The sequence below is a fragment of the Ursus americanus genome, chromosome 7 (genome assembly GCF_024610735.1).
Source record: "Ursus americanus isolate L20-20 chromosome 7, mUrsAme1.1.p, whole genome shotgun sequence".
Lineage (NCBI taxonomy): Eukaryota > Metazoa > Chordata > Mammalia > Carnivora > Ursidae > Ursus > Ursus americanus.
In genome coordinates, this window is record NC_142133.1 from 72866647 (window position 1) to 72894278 (window position 27632).

The 27632-nt window shown below is 43.0% G+C and overlaps 1 protein-coding gene across 10 annotated transcripts in view; it reads right to left on the reverse strand.

Annotated features, from left to right (window-relative positions):
* The window catches only part of KCNS3 (potassium voltage-gated channel modifier subfamily S member 3), a 235660-nt gene that overhangs the window by 203813 nt on the left and 4215 nt on the right, over window positions 1-27632 (reverse strand). For 9 of the 10 annotated variants that reach the window (XR_015725337.1, XR_015725335.1, XR_015725334.1 and 6 more), the window contains exon 2: window positions 10435-10625. The gene's annotated coding sequence lies outside the window, so the exon portion shown is untranslated. Of the gene's footprint in view, window positions 1-10434; window positions 10626-14515; window positions 14657-27632 lie in introns of all 10 variants that reach the window. The other variant, XM_045807117.2, reaches the window with a different exon arrangement.

A 27632-nucleotide genomic window follows, 5' to 3' on the forward strand; every position in this document is an offset into this window, starting at 1 on the left:
CATCCACCCCAGGAGGAGGCCCACGGTCATGAAGCAAGCATGGGCACTTGCTCTCTAGACACTAACTGAACGTGTTCCCATGAGCGTGTTCCCATGAAACCAGAGACCACAGCATAGCTCGACATACCAGTTAACAGATTTGCTGACCTCTTCAAAATACTTGCGTGGTTTTTTTCTGCCTCTGCTTTCTATTTTTAGCTAGATATCTTCTTTGACGGACCTAAATCAGACCTCATGGCTTGGTCCAAATATTTACGGAACTTCAGATCTCTGAAAGCAGGCTTGTGCTCATGGCAAGTGTAACAGTAAAACGTTCCAAGGAGCTAGTTTTAGCTAAGCTGGCATTAAGACTTTAATGGACATTTTCTTCTGGTGGCTTATTTTTCATTTCCTTGGCTATTCTGGAAAGTCCCGGTGATAGAACACCAGTGTCTGCCTTCAAGACACACCTGCAGACGCCGGTCTCATAATCAGTGGGTGTGTAACCCATTCCCCGATCATTCTGCAGTCACTTTTCTAAAGAACACTGTTATCACCCTTAATGTCGGTCTTCCCACTCTGTCCTCCTTGCTTTTTAATCACTCTGTGCCAGTGAAAGAGAGCCCATTATGCGGCCCATTCATGCCACAAAGTCTCATCATAAAAGCAATACACATCATAAAATAAGGGGCTCCTTGTTGTGGGGACTTCAGCAGAGGGAAAAAGGAAAGCGTCTCTGGATCAGATCAAATGCTTGAGCTCAGAGTGCAAGCTGAGATTTTCCCAGGCATGGTGGCCAGAGAAGGAGGTTTGGTTTCCTTGCCTGAGTCCGTCCCACAGCAGCCAACAGGGGGCAGGGAAGAAGGAGCTCCCACCTCTACCTTCTACCTTCGGTAGCTGGGTTCCCTGGAATGCAGACAGTCCCTTGCCAATTACACACTTCCTTCTGTCATTTGTCCCTCACTACCGCCCTGGGATTTTGCCAATGAAGAGGCAGGATCAGAGGAGATGAGTGGACATCACGCAGCCATTAAGGGTTAGCGCAGAGGTGCAAGCTCTACCGATTCCGGAGCTTTCTACAGCACGCTACCTCGCACATCCAAAGTGACATAAAGACAGGCAGATACTGAACATCATTATTTCCAAGATTCCTATTTTAGACCAGTGTCTACTTAACAGCCATTCATTTATTCTTATCCAGAAAACATCTACGAGATCAAAGGTACACTTATACATATCTATGTATATTTATGATTTATATCAACTACACATTTATAATTCATTTATATATGTAAATATATGCATTTATTTATATATGTAAACATACACATTTATATGTGTATTTATAAATACATAAATAAACTCTAAATATATTAAAGCATTTTCTTTATGCATGTTCATGTGGTCTGTAATCCAAAAATTGGACTGCATACTCTATTAATGAGTTTGTGGGGAAGCAGGGTGGGGGAATGCAAAATGAAAGAGAACACTTTTGGAGGGGAATTTGACAAGATGTAGCAAAATTGTATAGGCATTTACCCTTTGCCCCAGCATTCTCTCTTCTAGAAATCTCTCCCAAAGAGAGACAAAAATTGAAAACACTTGCATAATTGGAAACAATACAAACAGCCATCAGTAAAAGATTGGCCAGATAAGCTATGGTCTATCTCTCTATATGCAATGGAGTGATTTCTAGGATATGCTACTTAAGCAGAGGGAAATTATGTGTGTATATATGCATATACATATACATATGTACACACACACACACTTACATACAAAAAAAGAACAGCAAAAGGACAAACTGAAAATGAACAAAGTGCTTCCCTATATGGGGAGAGAGGGAACAGTGTTAGAAGCAAGACTTGGGAACTGTGAAAATATTTTACATAATTATGAAACAAAATTTAATAAAAAAGAAAAGGACAATCCCTAAAAATTTAACCTTACTGTGTATCAAACTGGTCATTAACCTCAAAGAGATAAATTATTTCCAGATTTTTAAATTTAATTTAATTTTAATAATTTGTACATCCATAGTGGTATACACCCTAGGACAAATAAACTCTAAACATCTTAAAAATATTTTTAGTATTCATATTGTATTACTCAAACTTTTATGCACACACACATACGGTAAAGCAAATAAATGATTATGTTAATGTCATAAAGAACCCCCAAGATTTCAAATGCAAAATAAAAGAAATACAAATATAAAGACCAAAGAAATTAAAGAAAAGCCCAATGATCTTAAATTTGAATTGGAAATAGCATTATGAACTGAAAATTTAACTTTCCCTAAAAGAGAATTTTATTTCCACTGAAAAAGCCTACAACAAAATGACCAACTCTAGTGGATGCTGTGAAGCATCACTCACATCTCCCGTTTAGAACTGAGCCACTCATTCTCACACCTGCTGGAAGTGTTAATAGCTAAGAGCTCTCAGTTAAGTCCCTCTTTGGGAATCACCCTCATTCGAAGACAGCTGTCTTGCCCAAGGTCACGACACTCCTTCCCCAGGCCAGTTCACATCCAATGACTTATGTATGAGGGGGCTATAAAGACCCAGCACCTTTTTCTCAAGGTAGGGTCCAGAGTTCCCATAGGATCAGCTAAGATTTCTGTTCCAACCTCATCACAGTTCAACTCTTCTCCTTGCCCCATCCTACTTCTTTCATTTCCCACTGGAATTGGTCCCAAGGGCACCTCCCAACAAACTTCCTGCACACAAATCTCTGTCTCAGTCTATTTCCCCGGGAACCCAACTGAAGACACCAAGTCAAGACCAATTAACATCTCAAGTTTGTGCAGATTGAGGCATCAAAATATAATTTCTCACTAAAAGAACAAGGGCTCCCTAGAGAAATAGCCAATCCCCAGTCTGGGGTAAGAAATACCCAAGATAAATGCAAGCTGGTACAGCCACTCTGGAAAACAGAATGGAGGTTCCTCAAAGAGTTAAAAATAGAGCTACCCTACAACCCAGCAACTGCACTACTAGGTATTTACCCCAAAGATACAAATGTAGTGATCCAAAGGGGCATCTGCACCCCAATGTTTATAGCAGCAATGTCCACAAGAGCCAAACTATGGAAAGAGCCCAGATGTCCATCGACAGATGAATGGATAAAGATGTGGTATATATGTGCAATGGAATATTACTCAGCCATCAAAATGGATGGAATCTTTCCATTTACACCAACGTGGATGGAACTGGAGGGTATTATGCTGAGCAAAATAAGTCATTCAGAGAAATGAATATTTCATATGGTTTTGCTCATATGTGGAATATAAGAAATAGGATCATAGGGGAAAGGAGGGAAAATTGAATGGCAAGAAATCAGAGAGGGAGACAAACCATGAGAGACTCTTAACTATAGGGAACAACCTGAGGATTGCTGGAGGGGAGGTGGATGGGTGGATGGGGTAACTGGGTGATAGGCATTAAGGAGGGCACATGATGTAATGAGCATTCAGCATATGCAACTGATGAATTACTGAATGCTATATCTAAAACTAATGATGCACTATATATTGGCTAATTAAATTTAAGTTAAAAAAAAAAAGAAATACCCAAGATAAGCCTGGACTATCCTCTTATATTAGAAAGTAAGGAAGCCATCATCAAGGACAGGGATAGAGTCAAAAGGACTCAGGGCCAACTTACAGAGACTCCCACTGGCCAAAGATGGTAAATTTGTGCGTCAAAAAGAAAAAAAATTTCCCGATAGACTGAACTATGTCGAGTATGTTAAAATCTCTGAGTTCATAATAATATTTTTTAAGAAAGAAAGAAATACATTGGTTACCTTTGCAGGGTATTAGAGTATCAGTTCATTATTCTGGAATGTGAGGGAAAAAAAGAAAATCAAACATTTATCCTGTTTTCCTGCATGAACTGTACCTTAGGAGAACCATATAGTAGTTAAAGAGGGAAATTTTTCTTTATAAAAAATTCTAATAACTCAAAAACAATAGTAACAGAAATAATTAAAATGGTATGCTAGAAAATATATATTTAGATTGAAAAACACAAACACTTTGAAAAGTAAAAGCATGAAAATAGTAATCAAAAGAGAGTAGGAGTGGCTACACTGATACCACACGAAATAAAATTTAGGACAAAAATTGTTACCAGAGCCAAAGAGCATTTTATAAAAATAAAAGAGTCAATCAGTGAAGAAAACATAAAAATTATAAATACAGATGTACCCAGCAACCGAGCCCAAAAATACTATCTCTATTTGCAGATAGCACAATTCCATGTATTCCTATGGAATACATACACACAAAAAAATTATTAGAACTAATAAATAAATTCAGCATTGTTGCAGAATATGAAATGAATATACAAAAATCAATTATATTTCTATACACTAGCAATGAGAAAACAGAAATACAAAATTTAAAAAACAATTCCATTTATAATAGCATCAAAAAGTTATTATTTAAGAATAAATTTAACAAAAGCAGTACGAATTTGTGCCCAAACTACAAACTACTGTTGAAAGAAGACATAAGTAAATGTAAAGACAATCCCAAATAGCAGGACTCCCCAAATTAATCTATAGATTCAACATAATTCCTTTTTTTTCTTTAAGAGCATACCACCTCTGTTTTATTTTTTTTTTGTAATAATATTTTTTTATTATATTATGTTAGTCACTACACAGGGTGGGGGAATGGGATAGGCTGGTGATGGGTAGTAAGGAGGGCACGTATTGCATGGTGCACTGGGTATTATACGCAACTAATGAATCATCGAACTGTACATCAAAAACCAGGGATGTACTGTATGGTGATCAACATAATTCCTATCCAAATATTAGCTGCCTTTTTTTTTTCAGAAATTGACAAGCTGATTCTAAAATTCATATGGAAGTGCAAGAGACCCAGAATAGTCAAACAATCTTGAAAAAGAACAAAGTCAGAAGACTCATACTTCATGATTTCAAAATTTGCTACAAAGCTACAGTAATCAAGACAAGGTAGAGTTGGCGTAGGAGACACAGGTAGATCAAGGGAACAGAATTAAGAATCCAGAAATAAGTCCATGTCTATGGTCAACTGATTTTCAACAAGGACGTCAAGACAATTCAATCGGGGAAGAACAATCTTTTCAATAAATGATACTGAGATAACTGGATAGCCACATGCAAAAGAATAAAAAATGCCCACCTCATATCATACACAAAAATTAATTTATCAGTGAATCAGAGACCTAAATATAGGTGCCAAAACTTAAAACATGCATAAGAAAACACAGGCATAAGTTTTTGTGACCTGGGATTAAAATGATTTCTTAGATATGACACCAAAATCATAATACAATAAAAGGAAAAATAGATAAACTGACTTAATCACAATTAAAAATTTTGTGCTTCAAAGGACACTGTCAAGTCAAAGGAAAAGTAACAAGAAAATGAAAAGACAACCCCCATGTTGAAAGAAAATATTTGCAAATCATTTATCTGATAATGATCTAATATCCAGAATAAAGAACTTTTACAATTCAACAATAAAAAGACAAATAATCTATTTAAAAATGGGCAAAGGGTTTCAACAGACATTTCTCTGAAGATAAACAAATGGCTAAAAAGGCCATGAAGAGATGGAACATCATTTATCATTAGGGAAATGCCCATCAAAGACACAAGATAATACTTCACACTACTAGGATGGCTAAAATCAAAAAGTAATAATAATACAAGCGTTTTACGATAATGCAAGTGTTAGGATATGCAGAAATTGGAACTTCGTGCATTACCACGGGTGATGTAAAATGGTACAACCATGTTGGAAAACAGTTTAGCCCATTGCTGAAAAAGCTAAACATAGAATTAGCATATGATCCAACAATTCCACTTCTATTTCTAAGAGAACTGAAAACATGTGTTCAAACAAAATACACACATTAACGCTCATAGCAGCATTATTCATAACAGCCAAAGGCAGAACGCAACCCAAATATCCATGTCCATTAATTGAGGAATGGATAAACAAAATGGTCTATCCATTCGATGGAATCTTATTTGGCCATAGGAAGGGATGAAGTACTGATACTACAACATGAATGAACTTTGAAAACATTATTCTAATGAAAGAAGCCAGACCAAAAAAGGCCACATATTGTATGATTCCATTTATATGAAACATCCACAACAGGCAAACCCATAGAGACAGAAAGTAGATTAGCGGTTGCTAGGGGCGGGGAGGAAGAGAGAATAGGGCGTGACCAATGTGTTTCTTTCGGGGGTCATAAGAATGTTCTGGAATTAGATGGCTGTACAAACTTAGAATATACTAAGAACCACCGAATTATGCATTTTAGAAAGGTAAATTTTAGGCGCGCCTGGGTAGCTCAGTGGTTGGGCGTCTGCCTTCGGCTCAGGGCGTGATCCCAGCGTTCTGGGATCGAGCCCCGCATCAGGCTCCTCCACTGGGAGCCTGCTTCTTCCTCTCCCACTCCCCCTGCTTGTGTTCCCTCTCTCGCTGGCTGTCTCTCTCTGTCAAATAAATAAATAAAATCTTTAAAAAAAAAAAAAAAGAAAGGTAAATTTTATCATAAGAGAAGTATATCTCAATAAAACTGTTATGTTAAAAGGGATCCCAGCTAATGAAGAAGGAATGATAGAATTAAAGCCTCACTATTTTGCAAGTCATCATGGAATAACGCATCCAGGCTGCTAAAACCCAGATCAAAAGCTGATGGGGCACTTTATAACAGCTACATCAGAATAACAATACTGAGCCTGAAGTCACAGAAAGAAACAAGACACAGTGTGTCTCTTGATGGAAGTATACACACAGTTCTGCAGTATTTCAACGACAACCACCAATCAGCCCTGAATTTTATTGAGAGACTAGAAGTGCCATTTGAAATCAGATAGAGATTTCAGAGGAACATGTGCAATGACACAGCAAAATCCAGACTGTGGGAAACTGTACGGGACAGACAGCACAGACCAGATAAGCGACGTAGCAAATGGATCCAATGTGTGGGCTTTGTATGAATCCTGATTTTAACTAGACAAATGCTTAAAATATATATATATATATATATATATATATATATATATATATATATATATGAGAAAAGCAGGGACATTTGAGTATCAACGAGATACTTGATAATATAAAAGAATTATTGTTAAGTTTTCAATGTGCTGATGATATTGGAATTATACTTTTTAAAAGAACCCTTATCTTTTGAAAATGTATACTAAAATATAAAATTATACCAGGTTTGGGATTCATTTCAAAATAATCCCGGGGGTGGGGGTAACAGAGCCAGGAGGTGGGGGGTTGGGGGGAGGTGGGGGAAGTGTATCTTGCTCATACAAGATATGCTCATGAATTGATCATTGTTGCAGCTGGGTGAGGTGTACAGAAGTTTAATGTATTATTCTCCCTACTTTGTCCATGTTAAAATTCTCCATCAAAAATGTTTCAAGAAAAATTTACTAAGCACCTTTTCGGGCCACGCACCATAGTAAGCACTTTCATAGACACTCTTGTTCACCCTTGAATTCCCAGCAGCCCGTGCAGTACCTGGGCACTAGGAGGCAATGAGGAAGCATCACTGAATGAATGAATGATTTCCTTTAACTCCCTCACCGTCCTAAGTGATAGATCTTATATCCCACCTTGCAAATAGGGATGCCTGAGGCGCGGAGTTTGCCCAACATTATCCAGATCTTATGCGGCAGACTCTTTCCACTATGTCTCGAATATGAGTTTTGTTTTGTTTTGTTTTTAAGTGGGAGGGAGGAGGGACTGGATGATCTTTGAATTTACGTAGTTTTTCATCATCCTCATTAAAGAGCACTATACCCTTCAGTAGGGGATTTGGTATAAGCATGCCAGTAGGGGATTTGGTATAAGCATGCCGAGGACACACAGGGTCTCAAACCAGGCCCATCCGGGAGTACAAAAGGCATCTGGCCACAAAGTTGAAAACTGAAATGCTATTTTCATGCTTTTTCTCAAGAAGAGCATCAGCTCACTGTACCGCTCCCCCTGCCCACTAGCAACCCAAATTACTCATGGTGAGAACACCATATACTGTATTTGGCCACCTTGGGCCTCTTGGTGTTTACAGGATGGAAAAGAAAGAAAAAGATGTCAAAAATCCAAGATACTCACTGGCAGCTTAGAAGAAAAACTGCATTCATCTACTTCTCTCCAAGTGGCACCCTGTAAAAGGCTTTTCAAAGCCATTAACCTCTTACTCACCTCTTCTTAGTCCCCCTTCCCTCTCGTTTTGCTTTCTGCCCTCAAACTCACTTAAAAAATGCTCTCAGAACTGTGTCCTTTCAAGGCTGACAAACATACACTCACACGTGCCTGAGTGCCTTTGCTGATGCTCTTGTGTTGCTCAGAAACGTCATAGAGCATAACAAAAATAGTCGGTCTTTTGATTGGGCAGAATCACTTTTTTCAATCGATTCCATAAATGTAAACAAAAGCCTAGCTTCCTTCTGCCCTCCCACATGTCCAAAATCTACATTAATCCTTCCATCAGATTAAAAAAAAATAGGACATTTTTCAGAATTAATACTGCCACCTTTTTGGGATATTCTGAGAGCTGCATTTCATCCCATTAAATTTAAAAGACAAATCACTCATGTTTTTAAAAAGGGTAGGGTCATGCTAAATTCTATTTCTGCCCACGGTATGTGAGAATCTTCCAAATAAAAACAAGCAGATGTAAACAGAATTAGAAATCTAAAGTCAGTCCACACCTTTGGATGGAGGTGTTCCCACCAGGCACCTTCCCTGACCTTCTCATAGAGAAAGCTCCCCGTGCACCAGCATGGGTAACACGTAAGGAACAGAAAATCGGTAATCAGCGATGGGCAGAGAAGAGCAGAGAGCACGGTGAAATGTCAGTGGCACTGCACAGCCCACCCCGTGTGGTTTAGAAACGGAGACGCTGGGGTTCCTTGGTTCAGGCCTTCTTGAATCAGTGTTGTCAGAGCAGCTAAAAGAGTGCAATTCTAGGAAACGAATGGCTGTTTACGAGACATCTAGAAGGTCATGCCCAGTGCCAGCCTATAGAATACGTGAAATTTCAAAGAGCCTTCTGGAAGAGAGGCATCACTCTCCACCTGGAACAGTCGTATTAGGGTTGTGCTCATTCCCTCTGGACCTCTAGGTACTGTGGCTGCTTCTCTCTGGAAACTCCAAGGATCCTGTCATTCACACAGCTCATCTCCAAACAGAGGCTGCTCGGAAGGCTGACTGATTTACTGAGGCAAGTGGCCAGAGATCTGTCTTATTTGTAAAAAGCAAAGAATCACGGACGGAAAATTTTCAACCTGAAACAGGAAAAAAAAGTGGATGGGCCACAAGAGGGGAGCCTTAACTCTGCAGGAAGTACCCTATCAGGAGTCACGTGACGTGGAGGAAGCCACAAACACCTGCTCAGACTGATGTCCAGGGGAGGGAGTTTTGGAGAATCTGAACGTACCTGGGCCAAATTAACAGATCCCCCCACCCGCTTCCTCACCCCTCTCACCTCCTCCCAGCAGCCCCCAGTGCGCAATTCTGTTAGCACCCAGCACAAGATACCATAATGTTTTCACAGTTCTCCTTACCCGGCCCCCGCAGGTGCTGTCCCTACACCCTAAGCTGTTCCCTGGAAGGAATCATGTATTGCCACGGCAGTCTCAGCCCCGTATGCTAATTTCTGCCCATAATCTAGTGAAAGATACTCACTTTGATCCGGAAGAATTAAAAGGGCTATCACTGCTTTTGTCAAAGAGCTAACAGAAAGATCTAGACCAGACAAGGTGAAATGAAATGCTTCCAGTGTCCAAACCAGCAATTTAAACAGACGAAGTGGGCTGGCTGGGACTGTGGTGAGCTATCCGGAGGCAGAGGCCGCTCAGCCCCAGAGTCCTCTGTGGAACAGGGAGCCAGGACATCTTACGGTGCTCCGGGAGACGCAGAAACTCTGATCTTTATGTGGGGTATCTCAAGTTTAATTAGAATTGATCCAACATGTGTTCAACAGTACGTGGCTCAAACAAAATATGTCTCCAGGCCAGGTACTTCCAAGAAGCCCCCAATCCGTGACCTGAGCCAGACTTCCCAACCCAGCTCCACAGCCCATTTTAAGCAAGATGGACTCAAATGCACTCAAAAGGAATCTTATCACAATAGCAGTTGTTACTTCCTTCAGTTTGAGCCATAAATGTCAGAGGGGAAGTGGGGAATGGGGGCTACTCATTCTTCGAAAGCTGGCGTGGCGTATCCTCCCAAAAGAATCCAACCTCATCCTTCCAGGCTGGCTTTCTCACCTTCCTCCTTTACTCCTCTGCCCCAACTGCCAGTGAATTTTAGTCCAAATAGTCTCCCTGGTATGTGACCTTCATTTCTGTCACTATACTGTAAGGCTCGTTCTCCCCTCCGTCTGGTTAATAATGGGACCAGAGATCAGTGACTCTTACCCTTGTGGTGTCGATGGCACACTCTCTGCCCTCATCCTGTCCAGTGGAATGTCCATCATCATCCAAGAAGCTCCGCCCTTCTTCCCTCCCGGCTGTGTGTGGTACACATAGGCATTTAGTGGCCAAAAGAAGAGGAGAATCCCGTTTTCTGGTTGAATGGGCCAAGGCAATCACTGGGAAATCACTCTCACCTGCAGAAAAAGCCAGAGGTCAAGTGTTAGCTCCAAGGAAGAAATATACCCAAGACGTTCCAACTCAGACTCAGTGATCTGAGTACTTGACTGATTAGACCCATCTCTTAGGGCCCCATCTCATCTCAAGGAGGGGGTGTTCTTCTCTCTGCCCCCCACCCCCCATGGAACCATTACTCTCACTGGACACAGGGATAGGAAGATATCACAGCCCCAGGACTGACTCGTAATCACTCTCAGGCTTAAGGACTCTCAGGTTTTGACTACAGGGGACTCTTGGGACATCTCCACTGACCCCAAGGCCAACAAAACATCCAAAGCTAAGATGAGGCACTAGAATTAGGACTGCAGTCATTCACCTCCCACACGGTTTCTTCTAGGGGCATCACTTTCCTGGCTAATTCACCAAGGACATACTTAGAAGCTTCTAAATGAATACATTTTAATCCATTTCAGAGACCAAGTTCTGAGTGTGACTGTCCTAATAGAATTAACACTGCTGCTCTAATTTGAAATCAATAGATTTCAAAGTCTGGCCAAATTCGATTGTGTTGTATTTGTCCATTGTCATATTTCACAGATCAGAAATGACTACGCCTGCTAGATCAGCGTCCTCTGCTTAAATGTGTGTGTGTCCACGGATGCGTGTGTAGTGTGTATGGGGGGTTAAGCTCGTACCAAAACAAAAGGACAATTTTACATTTCTCTCTCTGAATAAATTAAAGAAAGCAAAAAAATTTCCAGTTCCCAACAAGGTAAGACTTGTCTCATGTTGATGCCTTCCCACAGAATTATATTAGTATCTAGGCATCCATCCATTGATTTTCATGTCTTCCAATCAATGCTAGGTCCTAAAGGGGGCCAGGGGTGGGTGGGGAGGAAGAAGAAAAGATTGATTCCGAGCTTCAGAAAGAAAATGAAAGAAGTGCCTTCGGCTACGTCAGTCATTAAACAAACATTCATTATAGCTTAAGATCTGCCTGGAATTATCCTAGGCATTGGGATTGCAAACAAGATGCATTGCCTTCCCCCTCCTCCCCACTCCAGGAGCTCCCAGGCTCAGGACCAAATGTAATAAACAAGGAATGGTACCCTACCAACATCAAGGGGGCAATGGAGAGGGAGCAAAGCAGGAACACATTGCTCCCAAAAACGGCCAGAGAAATCCTTCAGTGCGTTTTCACCTCCAATAAAGATAACAAGGAAAGATCCAGAAGAAAAAAAAAAATGCAGCTCTACCCAAAGTGAATTTCCGAAGGGACTCTTAGCAGAAGAGGTAGAGCGCAATCTCAAAGAGATAAATAAAATCAATCCAGGAGCTAAAGTCCTCCTACTTCTCCTCCTCCACAGCCTCCCAGCAACACATCATTGGGTCAGTCTCAAATATTTGTATTCCACTGAAACGCAGAAATGCTGCTGTGCCTTTTTTAAAAGGTAAGCACACACATATAGTCTTCCTCTGCCTACAAGATACCTTTCCAAAGGCAGCACATGTTAAGGGAAGGTAAGATTAATCTGGCTGGGAGATAATTAATTAACTGCACACTGCTTTGATATGACTATATTAATTACTGAAGAAAAAAGTTAACAAAGTACTTAGGCAGTTTGGCACTTCTAAGAAACCCCAAGCATTGCTGGGCACTGGCTCATCACAGGACTGGCCCAGGGACAGTGTGAGGGGAGCCAAGGGTCTTTTTTACAGAAACTGGTACCTACTGGGCCCTCCATCAGTGTCTGATGAATTAATAACCTCCCAGGCTGCCTTTTCTCTCTGTCCACCCCCCCCCCAAACTCAGAATGCCAGTGTTCTGCCTCATTTTCCATCACTATGACTCCCATCCAAAAAAACTAGATTTTTGGAAAAGATACAATACCAGTCAATACCTATCGGTGTGAATTTATGTCAATTCACACCCCTCCTAGGGCATTCACATTCTAACAGTGACCTTTGCATGTAAAATGATAACCAGCATCTTCTGAGTCCCTACAACATGCCAGGAACCTTCCAGGAGCTTCACACACATCACTTCTATCCTCAACCACTGAGAGTGCTAACTTTTGTGATCCCCATTTTATAGGTGGGACATCGAGGCTCAGGGAAGTGATATGTCTAAAGTCCCAAACCCAGCAAATGCCAGAGACAGGATTCAAACTGAGGTAAGTCTGCCTGATGTCACTCAGCCCAGAAAATCAACTTTGATATGACTATATGAATTACTGAAGAAAAAAATTAGTTGTCAGGGGAAGTTAAGGACTGGGAGAAGTGGGCAGAATGTGTCCCAAACCAGCACACTTTGGGCAAGAAAAATGTGTACATCCAATACAGTCTCCCCTTCCTGCTTAACAATCCCACCACATGGTCCACTCTCTGTGTTCCCACCACCCATGTCAGGGTGTAACTGTTAAAAAGAAGACGGTATCGTTTGCGATTTAGCACCTAAGCAGGCTTCTAACTTTGCTGAGTGATTCAGCAGGATCGTGGCAAAACACATCAGTTCACTCAAGTATTGCTACCCTCCGTAGAATTCTCTTCATGATAAAAAAGGGAGGCCCTCTGCAGCATCCTTGCGGTGGACCCTCCAGCTTGGCTGTATTTCCTGGTGGGTTGACAACAGCATTCAAAAATGTACAAAATGACTGGCTCCGTTATTGAGAGGGAGAAGGTGAAGATTAAGTGGCCTATTGGACTCTTTCATCATCCAGAGAGCTGACATCCAATCTTGGAACAGAACGAGGAAAATCAAATGGACAAGCAGACAGTACACAGGGGTAATAATAACTCCTGATGCCCGTCCCCCAGGACTCAGAATCACAGGACTAAGGTTGCTCTCTAAAAATTAAACTATAAAATCAGTGTCTGAGAGATCAAAGCAGACACTCTGAGGGACACTGCTGCATAGATCTGGGTCTTATGTACTTGCACAGAATCCTGAGTGTACCTGTTACTACCCTGCTCGCATTCTTCTGAAATGCTGTCACCTCCGTCTTCCCACTAGCCTGAGAAGCCTCCAGTTAGGGACAATGTTATAATATCAGTCTTTGTATTCATTATCCCTGTTACACAATGGTGCTTGACACATTTTTATTGAACCAGTTCCTCTCCCCAAGGCAACGAGACTAAACAGTAAATTAATTAGAAGAATCAATATGGATAACGAAGGCAGTTGGTCAGCAAGGGAAGCGGAGGAGGAAAGTGTAAAAGATCAACGTTGGTTGCCCAAGACCCATCCCAGCACTTTCCAAAGGAGATCTCACCCTGAAGAAGCAGCATCGTTCAGCCCCGATGGAGACATCTTGAGTGGATTTTTAGGTGTCTGGACCTAGAGTTTCGGGTATTGTTAGATACGCCCAAACCTCTCCTTGTTCTGATTCCAGACTCCCTGAGACACCTCACCAACAGAGAGCATGCAAGCATGTCCACTCTGTCCACTAGATATATTTATTAGCGGAACGTAATAAGGCCGGAAGAGGTTTATTTACTCAGTGTTCGGTAAGTTTCTATGACAATCTGCTAGAGTCTGATCAACTGTGGGACTCCTGAAGTGAGTTTCTGAAGTTGCCAGGCTGCCTCAGAGCCTGACCCTGACCTATGATAAGGTCACCAGGTAAATGGCACCTTTAAGTACCATCCTGACAGCCAGCCAGCTTCCCTGGAGACATCCTGACCTTGCCAACTTCGGCAGAAGAGTATCCTCTGCCTCGGCACTAGTGATATGTTGAGGCCAGGTAATCCTCTTGTGGGGGGCTGTCCAGTGCACTGCAGGATGGTTAGCAGCACTCCCTGTCCCCGAAGGTGGTGACAACCAAAATCGCCGAATGGCCCCCAGAGAGCAAAACCATCCCCAGTGGTGAACCACTGCTCTGAGGTCGAGTAAAAAGATCTCAGATACCCATTTGGAAGCTGGAAGTTCAGAAGGCTCAGAACGGCAGATGGTACTCATACTTCGTCTGCTGACAGGGGCGGGGGATATTCACCCGGACACTTTCTTCTAGAATTCAGTCATGGCATTTCTGGTGTCAGACAAGCAAAACTTTGCAAGTGAGAAAAGATAAAAGGCAGGTTAACCTTTTGTTGAAACTCGAAGCATGCTTCAGGCAATTTGAGTCTAGAGTAAAGGTTAGTGATTTTCTCTGAGAATCTATCTGATGTTTGCTAACATTTTTGGTGCCAGAATGACGCACAGAGCAATGCACTAATATAGTTCGAAAGATGTCTTACTACAGCTCTCTTGTAGGTAAGGGTCCTCTTGCTGACCATACGCACCCCTGACCAAGCTCCAATTTTGTGGAAACTCATTGATATCCCAGGAAAAATGCAAATACGTGTCAGTTTTGTAGTCTTGTCCCTATTTATCAATCATAGACTAATTTTCAATAAAATCTAAGAGTAATGAAATAACAGGAATAATAACCAAAGGTGAAATTTGCCCCTATTTCTATCTTGATTAACTAATGAGAGTTGTAGTCTGGGGTTTTGCTTAAATAAAACTAAAATCTCACAATCAGACTGCCATAACTGGATGTAGTGTGCCAGAAAAATGGTACTTATGTTTAAATCCTATAATCCAAAGCAATCAAAATAATACACCACCTCCCAGCTGATTCAGACAGTAGACTACTAAGAATATCCCTGAGTTACTTCGTTTTTCCAAATTATCACATTTTAAGACGTACGTTAATATGAGAAATCAATGACTTTTTAAAAATTTTTGCTCTGTCCCCAGAAGAAAATGAAAACTTCTCAGGGTCTAATACATTCAGGGATTAAAAATAAATTTATAGAAGTTCTGGTCTTCGGGGAGGAAACCAGTAAGTGCCTTCCAAAGCAAAGCCTCTAAATTATATTTCAAAAGTTAATATAAATTATATTTCTCTTGGCCATCCAGAATGAGTAAATGCAATACCATCTCCAGAAATCCCTAAGGCTTGAAGCACGGGTAACTAAACACCACTTTCCTCTCCTCGGGTTCTGTGTTCCTAGACAACCCTCCCTGGGGAACAGAGGGAGACAGCAGGCTGCTGCTGAGTCACTGAGTCACCTCTAAAGGCAATCTTCAGAAAGGAAAGCAAGGAAAAGCCCTGTGGAAGGGTGGGCACCTCACAAGAGAGAGCGAAACATCGCAGCCACTGACCCCAGCATGGTCATCCTTACCTGGTGACAAGGCTCTGGGACCACCCTGAGTTGTCCATATGGCTGCCACTATTCCACCAGCCCCAGAAGGGAACTGCCCGGCTCCATCCCCTTGCAGGAACCCCCTGAAGCAGGACTAGCTGAAATCAGGGGTTCAGACTGCAGCCAGGACACAGGCAGGCAAATCAGGCCACCCGGGGACTGTAGACCCTAGGGTAGTCTCATCTATCCCTGTGTCTCTGGTGGCTGATGCATCAAGCATCTGCACTAACATCGTGATTAAAAGAGCAACAGAGAACAAGCAGTTTAGAGAGTAGAGGGGAAAAACCTACCATGCCACGGTAATAGTGAAGGAAACAGGGAAAAGGAAACATTCTGGAGGACACTGTAGCAATGTGTATTACAAAGTTCACATTGGAGACTGTACCTTGAGGGAATAAATTAGACAAGCATGCAAGGATGGGTATCCAAGGATGTTCGCGGCATCAGTAGTTATTCCTAAGAGTAAAAAGTCAGAGGCAACCTAAATGTGCATCGACAGGGAAACAGAGCAGGAGGTAGCTATATAATGGGATATTCCGTGGCCATTAAAAACACTGCAAGAATCATAGGAAGAGCCCCTGTATACTGAATCGTGTTTCAATACCTCTGGGTGTTCGCATGTCCAAACCCACCTAACCCTCGTGACATTTGAACAAGTAGTATTTTTATGGAATTCATTTTACAGATGGAAGAACTGGTAAATAGAGAAATTAACTAACTCTCCAGGGTCAACAGCTATTAAGTGATAGCCTCAAGGTTTGAATTTAAACAATAATGTTCTAAAGCCATTCTCTTAACCACAACGCTCTACTACAGATTCATGAAAAGATCATCACGATATGCTAAATAAAAAGAGAAAATAATTATAGTACAACATATGGCATGATCTGGTCTTTATAAAAGAGGTCTAACGTTCAAAGGGAAAAAAGAATAATCTCTAAGAATATACACTACAGTGTTAAATGCATTCTCTCTGGATGCTAGAAATTGGGATGATTTTTGCTTTCTCCTCTGTATCTCTCAACATTGTGTGACTTTCTTTGCAAGTATCACGAAATGCTTATGTAAATAGCCGTTTCAGGGCCCCTGGATGGCTCAGTCGGTTAAGCATCTACCTTCGGCTCAGGTCATGATCCCGGGGTGCTGGGATCTAGCCCCACAACAGGGAGCCTGCTTCTCCCTCTCCCTCTGCCTGATGCTCTCCCTGATTGTTCTTTCTCTCTGTCTCTGTCAAATAAATAAATAAAATATTTAAAAATGAATTAATTAATTAAATAATAAATAGTCATTTCTTTTCGGAAAAAATAAAAGATCAAAAGCAGCTTTGGTCAGTACTTGGGGAAGGGTTGGGGGGACAGGACAGACACAAAGTGAACGTACAGATTGGGGTGATATTGGATCCTCCACCGACGGGCTCCTTTAACATCTATAGAATCATACGTGTCTGCTGCTCATTCACGTCTGCTCTGAGGCAGGTACTGTCCTGGGAACTACAGAGGACAAAAAACAATGTGGCTCCTGCCCTCGGAGCTTACAGTTGCTCAGAAGGGGTCAGAGGAGGGCACACAGGTAAATGAGTAACTTCAGTACAAGGCAGGAGACAACAGGTACCCCGAGGAGAGGTACCGAGGTGCCATGGAAATTCACAGGAGGTAAGGGTCCCTCTGGGATCAGGAAGGAGGGACAACTGTGGGAACAGGTGGCATCTGAGCTGAGGCTTGAGGGTCGGGTCAGACACGAACAAGTAAAGAAGATGGTTAAGAGTGAGAAGGTCATTCTCCCAGGAGGGGAAGGAACACATGCAATGCCGTGGGGATGAGAAAGCTTGTGGTATGTACAGAGAGCAGAAAATAGTTAAGTCTGGCTAACGGAGCCCTATGACCTAGAAATATTTATGTAGAATATGAAGAAGTCTACTGTACTAGCCACACCTCTGTGAGCCAGGAATAACCAAGGTGAGTGAGCGCTGGCTTTAGGAAAGGAGAATGGATTGCAGGTGGCCATACAGAGAATCTGCTGAAACAAGGACCATAACTCAGGTCTCCTGCACTATTTAGCCACAAGGAACCAGTCAGAGAGGCATTAAAAAGCCTCTCGGAGTTATTGCTGTTTCCAGATCTGGAAAATTAGAGGCTGGCACTCGGTACAGCAATCCACCAGGCACTGCAGTGACCTAAGATGGCAAACAGCGAATCCCAGCCATGTCTACGAAGTGCAGACAGTGGCAAGGCCAGAAATGTGGGCGACAGCTCCTGAATTTACCCCACTTTTCTCTTGCACCTCCCCCTCATAGTGCAGGAAAGCAGGGCTCAGCAGAGAGAATTCAGGAAGTTCTTGAATTTAGATGGGGGGAAGCTAAATTCTTGATTTTCACTAATCTCTAACTGAAATGTAGTAATTCCTCCCATTAAAAAGGCAGGCAGGGGCCCAGAGCAATAAGAGCGGTACCAGTGACTTCACTCCATTAGAAATTCCTGGTAATTTCATATCACAGCACACTTGTTCCAGGTCTCAGAAAGTAATCACGTAAGTTCATTGTTTCTTTGAAGTCACAGTGCATATAGACCTACTGCTAGACCGTCCTGAAGGAGTTGATAAAGCAGCACATATATCATTAAGTCATAAGTTGGTTTAAATATTTTGATAACTATATATTTCTATACAACTAGATTCCTTTTTATTCTGTGGCTCTTATTTTTTGTATTTAAACACTGTTCTGAAAAGTGGTCCATAGGCTCCCCCAGACTGCCAAAGGGGTCCATGGCACAAAAAGGGTTAAGAATCCATTAGCTAGAGATCCTGTTAAAATGTAAGTCGCACCATGTCCCTCCTGTGTTCAATTCTTCAATGGCTTCCATCTTCCTCAAAGCAAAACTCTCCTCCTCCCACATCACTTATCTGATTTCATCTCCTTCTCCTCTCTCTTTTTCATTCCCAACTGGCATACTGGGGTCCACGCTATTCCTTCATCATTTCTGCCTCAGGGCCTTTGCATCGGCTGATCCCTGTGCCTGGAATGCCCTATCCATAAGGGATGGCTTGCTTGCCCGTTCCCTTCAGGCCTGGACTCAAATGATACCTTCCAAATGAGGTCTTTCTTGGTTATCCTATCTAAAATACCCCCTGTGAAACTGCTATTCCCCTACTCTGTGCTTTATTTTTTCTCCTTAGCATTTATCACTCCCTAAAATATACTTAGAGACATGTACTTTATTTTTTTATCATATTCATTATTTATTTCCCCACTCAGAAATGAGTTCCATGAAAGCAGGAATTTTTATCTATCTTAACCACCACCGTATCCCAAGTGCCTCTAGCCTCATCTGACACACAGTAAGTTCTTAAACGTTATTTGTTGCATTAATAAGCCAGCAGCTGCTTCCATTCCATGTCAAATTTTAAAGTTTCCCCCCACCCATTGTATTCCCGGGAGAAAAGAAACATCACGGCAAATGTGCCTGTGAAATTGTGGTCACCACAGAAGGAAGGTAGCTTATTTATCAACCACTGCAGAAGAAAATGCATTTCTTTCTTAATAAAAAGAGTCTTCATCGAAGACAAGATAGACAAATCTCACACACCCACATACACACACACACACACACACACAATAAGTTATCAGATCAAATTATATCATAAAAGAAATACAAAAAAGTAAATGGGAAAATTGGTACATGGCATCCAACCAGTAAAAGGCCCACTCACCCAGCTTGAAATAGAAGGGATGCTAGCTGGTAAGATCATCACACAGATTCCACCTGGCAAGCAGGAAAAGGAAACGGGTCCAGTGTACAACCACAGGAGTAAACGCAGGTAGTAAGTCACCACATGGGCACTGCTCCACTTAACCCGCTGCTGTTGAAATGTACTGTTGCCCACTTGAAGGCACTGTTGCTCAAACCAGCAAAAACGCACGCACACTGGGAAGATCCGAACTTGGCAGGGCTTCCTTCACACCCATACAAGGAACCTCATTCCGTTCTGGCCCCTGGAGCACTCTGTTTTAATAAGAACAACCAAAGCTAAGACTGGATTCCTTATAGTTACGAAATGTGAGTCGAGGACAAAGAAAGTACTATTTTATATCACATATACCCTTATATAGATATGATCAAGGCACTCACATATTAAAAAGTAACAAAACAAACTCTCCCAACCCCAATTGCTCTTTGCGACACATTGCTCTTGAAAACATTTTTCACACTCACCCTTCCTTCTTCTTGTGCAATTGTTGCCCTACCACTCCACCAAGTGTTTTTGCTAAGGGCACCTCTAGACAACCAAACCCACAGCACACTTCTCATCTGGGTGTGACTTACCCATCCAAGGCATTTGTCACTGCCCACCTCCCAGCCCCTGGGGGTCACTGATGCCACATGTCCGCCCACTCACTCTTGGTTTCCTGTGAAACTCTGCTTTGTCTTCCCAAACCTTAAATCTGGGGTCACAAAATAAAATACCTTCAGGGACCACGCAGGTGCCTGAAATGAAAAAAAGGGGACATCTGGCCGCTGTGACAAGCTGGAGAGCACCAGTCCTGCCAAAAGGGGACTGCTGTCCCTTATTTGTGCACATCAGGTGGTCGGATCGCCCAACTTGTCAAGAACACCCACAAATCTTATTTTTATGTGAACCTTCCCAATGTTCTAAATGTTGGCAATTACTGGTTTTGATGTTTTGCTATTGTGAGCCAAACGAAACATATCTGTAGCCTGGATACAATCTGCAGGCCTCAAATGCGTGTCACTGCAACCCCCTGGGTTTCTCCTGTCCCTCTGCTCCTCTCTCTGGGAATTTCATTGAACCACAGAGCCCGGATGTGTATGTCCAGCCCTGATGTTCCCCCTTCCATTTCAGACTCCTATAACTGCCTCCTGGACGTGTCCACTTGAATGTCCCACTGGGACCTTAAAATAAATGTGTCCACACTTTCCTCTCATCCTCTATTCCCAAATATTTCTCAAATTCCTTTCCTTTCCTTATCCCTCCGGCTTCTGCTTTAATTCAGACACTTGGTATTTTTCCATGGTTTATTACAATACACTTCTAATTGTCTTCCCTGCCTTAGACATATCCCCATCCCCTGCCTCCAGATTCATTCTCCATGCCAACTTCAAGCTACCTTCTAAAATGTGCGGGCTTCAGGTCCTCTGATAGCTGCCTTGCCCTTCAGGATAAACTCTGGACCCAGAGTGCTTGAGTCTGAATCCCAGCTTCGCCACCCCCCGGCTGTGTGACCTTGGGCAATCACTTAAGTTCTCTGAGCCTTGGGGTGTTTTGTGTTTTTTTTTCCATTTGTAAAACATGGATACTAAATATCACATGCCACAGAGAGCAGTCATGAAGATTAAAAAGGAGATAATAAGAATAAAGCCCTCTGGGCTTAGTACATAGTAAATGCTCAATTAAATGTCAGCTGTCATTATTATGGTTCCTCATCTGTTATCCTCACATTCTACAACCAACTCAAACTCTAGAACTATAAGGAATTACCTGAAATTCTCCCAAAGTGTCCTTGACTCCTCACTCATTTGTCTGCTCAGAATGCCCCTCGAGACTCATATTCTCTATCACATTCTCCAGAACCAAGCTTTGACCCCAGATCTCTCCCTGCCCCAAATCCAGGCCCCCACCCAGCAGGGCCTGCCTCCATCGAGTATCTAACTTCCTGAACTGCAGTAGAACAATTTCCTGGAAGCCTCCACCACCGCACTGTGAGCCCCACAACGGCAGGGCCTACTTTTTCTGAATCTTTGTCTCCTTAATGCCCAGCCAAAAAATACTGAATGACCGAATGAACTTCTCTAATTTGCAGATCAACCCAGAGAGGGAGGCAGTATTATGATCCAGCACTTCTGCATGAGGTTCAGAATGGTTCAGCACACAGGGGAGGCGGCAAGAACATTCTGCCTGCCTCTCTGGCCTCGGTACCCACTAATCTACCCCAAGCCCCCCTGCCTCAGTGACATCCAATTACTCTCCAGCCCCAATCTCACAGTGCACACTCCTTCTCAAACCTCCTTGAAGCTGTTCCTTCTGTTCCCTTCTTTTCCGGTTAATTCCACTTTTATCTTCAAGAAATCAGCTCAAAGACCACCTCTTTCAGGACACTTGCCTTTGATGCACCACATGGGAGCCCACACACATCTGATGCTAAATAGGAAAAAAAAATAGGCACATCTCCTTGGTGCTTCCACCCAATTTTTTTTTTGGAGGGGGGAACAGGGAGGAGGAGCAGAGGAAGGGGGAGAGAGAGAATCTTAAGCAGGCTCCACACCCAGCATAAGCCCGATGCAAGGCTCCATCTCATGACCCAGAGTTCATGACCTGACGCTCAACCAACTGAGCCACCAGGCACCCCCGGTCCCAATTCCTTAGCAACCTCACCGGTACACAGTGATGTCAGTGTCTGACACACGGCTGACAAGTGGGAGATTTGGGTGGAAGAATGGCCAAATGAATGATCTACTTAAGGGTAAAAGACAAGGATTTTCCTGCTCAAAATGGAGCAAAGAAGGCCACTTGGGAGTTGCCTTCACATACGGGCCTTCCTGGGGGCTCCAGGACACTGGGATGAGACGCCTCGCTGAGCTATTGCTTCTCTGTACCCAGTGGGAGCGCCCGACACATTATGACATTTCCGAAGGATTGCAGAAGAGCGCGTATTGCTACTAGAAGTAACGGAGTGCTTTTGCCAAATCATAAATCCTCAGTATGTTCACAAGGAGCTCAGAGAACCAAGTGTCTCCTGCTCTAGTATGAAGCCGAGCAGCTATTTCATGGGATGAAAAAAAAAGTTTCATTTAACATTTTAAGAGATATAATAAAATAAATATGATCGTTCATACAGCATCTAATCCATTATTTGGAAGGTCGGAAAAAAATGGTTTTATGCTTCACAAACATCCAAATCCAGCTCCTAGACGCCACCCTGGGAGGACTTTTTTTTTTTTAACACTTTCCCCAGAACTATCTGCTGTGACTAATTCCATACTTCATCAACATGAAAAAAAAAATTATAAAATAATGAGATTCCCCAGACAACGCAAGCCAAAAAGCTTTCAATTTGACTTATTAACATTAAATCTCACACCTCTCTTTTTTCCAACTCATTTCCTAAATGCACCCTCCTCTCAGAGTTTCCCAGCTTTCCACGTGAGGAAGAAGGAGGTGGGATAGTGCTGGAGGGAGGACAAGGAGATTCTCTGAAGAGCGAGGTATCCTCCGGAGAGTGAAGTCCAGGACCAAGCCCCAGGAGAGAGCTTTGGGCACCACCTCGGGTCGGACTCCACAGTAAACAGGAATGCACACTTGAAAAAGCGAACTCTCTACCCCGGAGGAAAGCATGGCTTTCTTTACCTGATTTTCACACTCAAAATTTTCCATGTCTTGCATTTCCTACTCGTTAGTGTAGCAAGGGAAATTCAAAATAGTTACACACTAGACCAACCTGGTAGCTTCTGAAAAAGTTAACAATAAAATGGTGCAAACAGAATTTTTTTGTTGTTTGTTATACAAACTCAATAATTTTTAAGCATGGAAAGAATCTGAGACCCAAACAAAGGAATCTCAATTTCTCTTTTTTCCCCAATTTTCTTATTGTGATAAAATACACGTGACATAAAATTGACCATCTTAACCATTTTTAAGGGTGTGGTTCAGTGGTATTAAATGCATTCCTAATATGCAACCATCAGTACCATCTAACTGCCAAGCACTTTGCCTCTTGCCAAACCGACATTCCATATGAATTGGTACTTCTTTGTGGTTTGTCTACTTTGTAATCGGCGAAGCAGCCCACACCACCTCTGTCCCCTGGACGGTGTGTGTCTGTGTGTGCGGCATGTCGAGCAGGGCCCTGCTTCTAGCAGAGAGAACTCCACCTCCCTTCAACACCACACAATCCTGGAGTTCCACGAAGAACCATCTAGCTTCCCACTCCTTTGACTTACCTCTGCATTTGCGCACATTCTGAAACCTAACCCCAGTGCCTAAGAATGCTACTGTCGGATTTATTTCTGAGCTGCGGACACTAACTTACAAATGAAGGGTTGTAAAACGAGGCTTGCTTGTGTGCTTTTAAATGATGTGGCTGACAGGAGTGACTGGTCGAAAACAGCCAAAAGCAAACCCATTAGAGTTTGGGGCCACATTACACGACTGCATCCTGTCCTTTTGCTTCAAAGCCCCATAGAAAGGACACCAGATGAGAATGCAAAACGCACTGCAGTGTCCACATTTTAAATCTGGGGGGCGATGGGAGAAAACTCGGCGTGCATCACCGCAAAGATGCACCACAGCGACATCTGCTTTCAAATTAGGTCAAGAAGTCTGGGGAAACCACATAAAAGGTGAAGTTCTCAGGCACCATATGAACGTCCATAAGATTCCTGTTTTTGCATATCCAGGGAGCCTACCCTGCAGATTTGTGATTAAGGAGATAAGAAGAGATGGGGACATCGATGCCCTTTTACTCTTTGACAAAGATGATAGATAGAGGGGCACCTGATGTCAGCAGCCTATGACCGTACCACACTTAGAAAACCAGGATCTTAAAAACCCACGAGACAAACCCTGCCCAGAAGGTATGATATACTGACCTCAACGGCAAGAGTGCTGACCTAACTTTTTGCCAGAACCCAGGCACCTCCTCTCAATCCAAACCTACCAACCACAGTCTTCAGCTGCCAAGTCCTCCCACCCCTCGGGCCAATGAAATTCTTTACCTTAAATAAATCCCAGGAAATGCTCTTAGGTTCACCTTGGCCTGTCAGTCAGGGCTTAAGAGAGCCAGACCAGTACATAAAAGAAAGTTTAAAAAACTGTGGGCATAGTCAAGCCCCACATTTTAGTCTGCTGTGATTCTTTCATCTCACCACAATAGTTATTCGCCAGGATAGAAGTCCGCATTCCTGAGAGAAGTTATCAGGAAACAGCAGATGTCTTAACTGACCTTTGGGGTAGCTTTCAGTTGTGTGGTCTTATCTACGCTCTCATTCCACACAGCTACAAAGGGATCCCTTTTTCTTTCTTTTTTTAAAGATTTTACTCATTTATTTGAGAAAGAGATAGCGACAGAGATAGCGAGAGAACACAGCCCAAGCGGGGAGAAGAGGGAGAAGCAGGCTCTCCGCTGAGCAGGGAGCCCCATGCGGAACTTGATCCCCGGACCCTGAGATCATGACCTGAACCGAAGGCAGACGCTTAACCAACCGAGCTACCCAGGCACCCCTGGTCCCTTTTTCAAGGCCCCATCAGGCTATCTGTGATGTTTATTATCGACCTTAGGCCGTCATATTCTGCTAAACGTGGGTCCCCAGATGACAGACCAGAGGTAACTCTCTTGCATCTTTTTATAAGATATCCATGGATAAAGAAGAAGAGTCTCATGGGATGAAGAAGAGCAGGTAAGGAAGGATTCCACCGAGACACAGAAAGTTGGCTTAGCCATGCCTGGGGCTCTCCACCAGCCCTCCCCCCACATAGCTCAGCGGGGCTCGGCATCTCCTCACCACCAGGCTTATCACTGCTGTCTCTCCATTTAAGGCAATTCCCAAGCAGTGTATTGGTAATCATCAAAGAGCAAATGCTTAGAATCTCACCACAAATGTTCCACATACCCACTCATAGTTCCCCTAGCTCAATTTATAAAGATGATCCAAATTAACACATGTGAATGATCCTCGTGGAGAAAAATATTCAGAGACAGATTACCTATTTTTTTTAATCATACAATCAACAGGCTGCGAGGAAAATAAAAACAAAAACAGAGAAGGTCAAGAGATAAACTCAAATTTCCCCAGCAATTAGAGACAAAACCAGAGCTAGGATTCAAATGTCTTACCTTCTAGAAGCACTAGGGCCATATGACTCCAAGCACAGAGATGTGGACATGGTGATTCACTGAGGAGCTGGACTCAGCTCCCTAGCCTCAGCCCTATGTGGCTTTCACATAGACGGGCATATCCACACACCCTCTCTGATCCCTTTCAGAGCCAACTGTACAAGTGCCTCCTCTATTTCCTCAGCTCCCATTGGTTTCCACTCAGTCTGATCTGGTCCCAACTCTTTAACCCTCTAGTTAAGCAGGCTCCCAACTGCCACGGCTGAGCCTCCCTGGTCTATTCTTCACTGTCTTCATGGGCCATCTTGCAGAAATATAAACTGGCTCCTGATACTACCCCCCCCCTTACAAACGCACGAGCTCCTTCTGGGATAAACTCTAAGGTCCCTAAGCTGGTGTAAAGGCTGCAGCATGATCTGCCCTTGCCCTCCTTTCTGGCCCCCTCCCCGCCACCCCACCCCCTCTCCGCCCCAGCTCTCTGGAAGTTCCTCCTAGGCTCAGTGTGCATCCTTTCCTTCAAATGCTCACACTCTTTCTGCATCCTGGGATTCTCTTTCTCCCACTTTTCACCTGATGAACTCCTGTGCGCCCCTCAGAATGAAAAGTCCCTTTCTCAGAAAGGTCTTCCTGGCTCCCCCATCTAACCTAGTGCCCTCCCCACCCCTGCTCCTCTCCCCCAGGAAGTTCTTTAGAGCAGCTGGCACTACTTAAATGTTTGCATTTCTTTGTTTAATGTCTGCCTCCCCATCCACCGCCCACCCCCTCCATGCCTGTTTCCTTTACCACAGAATACCCAGCACCTAACAGTACGTATCGCCGGGTAAGTACTCCAAACCTTGTGGAATGAATGCTTGTACATATTTATATATGTAAAGAGGATATATATGACCACATAAGTTAATCATTAAGTCAACACTGATAAGCATCTGCTAGCTGCTCAGTTGAGCTCAGTTGATCTGCTCAGGCGGATGAGCAGAAGGCTTTCATTCACGGGGGACCTCAACAAGCACACTGAAGCCAGCTGCTGTCAACATTTACTGCTTATCTGGAACGTTATTAGCTAGAAGCAGATGTTAGGCCTTGATCATTCAACACTTGCGCAATTAAAGATAATTTTAAAGGGTATCTACTCCAAGCAAACTGTGGTACAAGGTTCTGCAGGATTCCAAAGAGAGCAAGACCCCCTTGCCCACGAAGAAATGATAGAAAGAAAAATGATAAGGAAGACAGGGAGGGAAATTCTTCTAAATCAGGTTCTACGTTTGACTGCACATTCTCAGCACTGTTACCGAATTCATCGTAATTGAGATTTCTTTCCATGTTTCACATGCCAGACTCCTGAATGCAAAAATAAAACAACAGCAACAAATACTTTCCCCTCCTCCCCTGCTCCTCCTGACTAGCCAAGAGCAGTGACCAAAAGCCAACTTCGGGATGAAATTCAAACTCTGTCACTTCCAAGGACCTTCCGCATGTACTACATTCCTTGTGAGGCAGACTGATGATGGCTTTGGAGTCAGAAGACCCCATGCTCCGGCCATGTCCACGTGGTTCACTTTGCCTTGTTTCCTTCATCTGTAATATGGGTTTCCAAACTCCCACCCCGCCCACTGCATATCATACTCTGTTACTAGAACTGAAATGAGGTAACCCTGTGAAAGTTTCTGCAAATTGTAGCAGGCTATACAAATGTGACAGTTTGTGACTTTTATCAGGACTCAAATACTTAGCATCTTGTATTGACCTGTCTAGAGCTTGTTAATCTTGAGTCTCCAGGTCCGCTCTATGTTGGGGCTCAGAGAACACACGTCTTACAGTCTGCCTGCCCTGGATGCCTACTGGGCACATGGCACCCACATAATAAATTCTTGTAAGCTGGTTACTTGCTGGCGCTTTTGATGGATTTGACTCAGAGCACAAAGTGTTCTCTGATTTTTCTGGATTTCTCATTGAAAATAAGCACTTTCTCTGGAGAAAGCCATAATGTTTA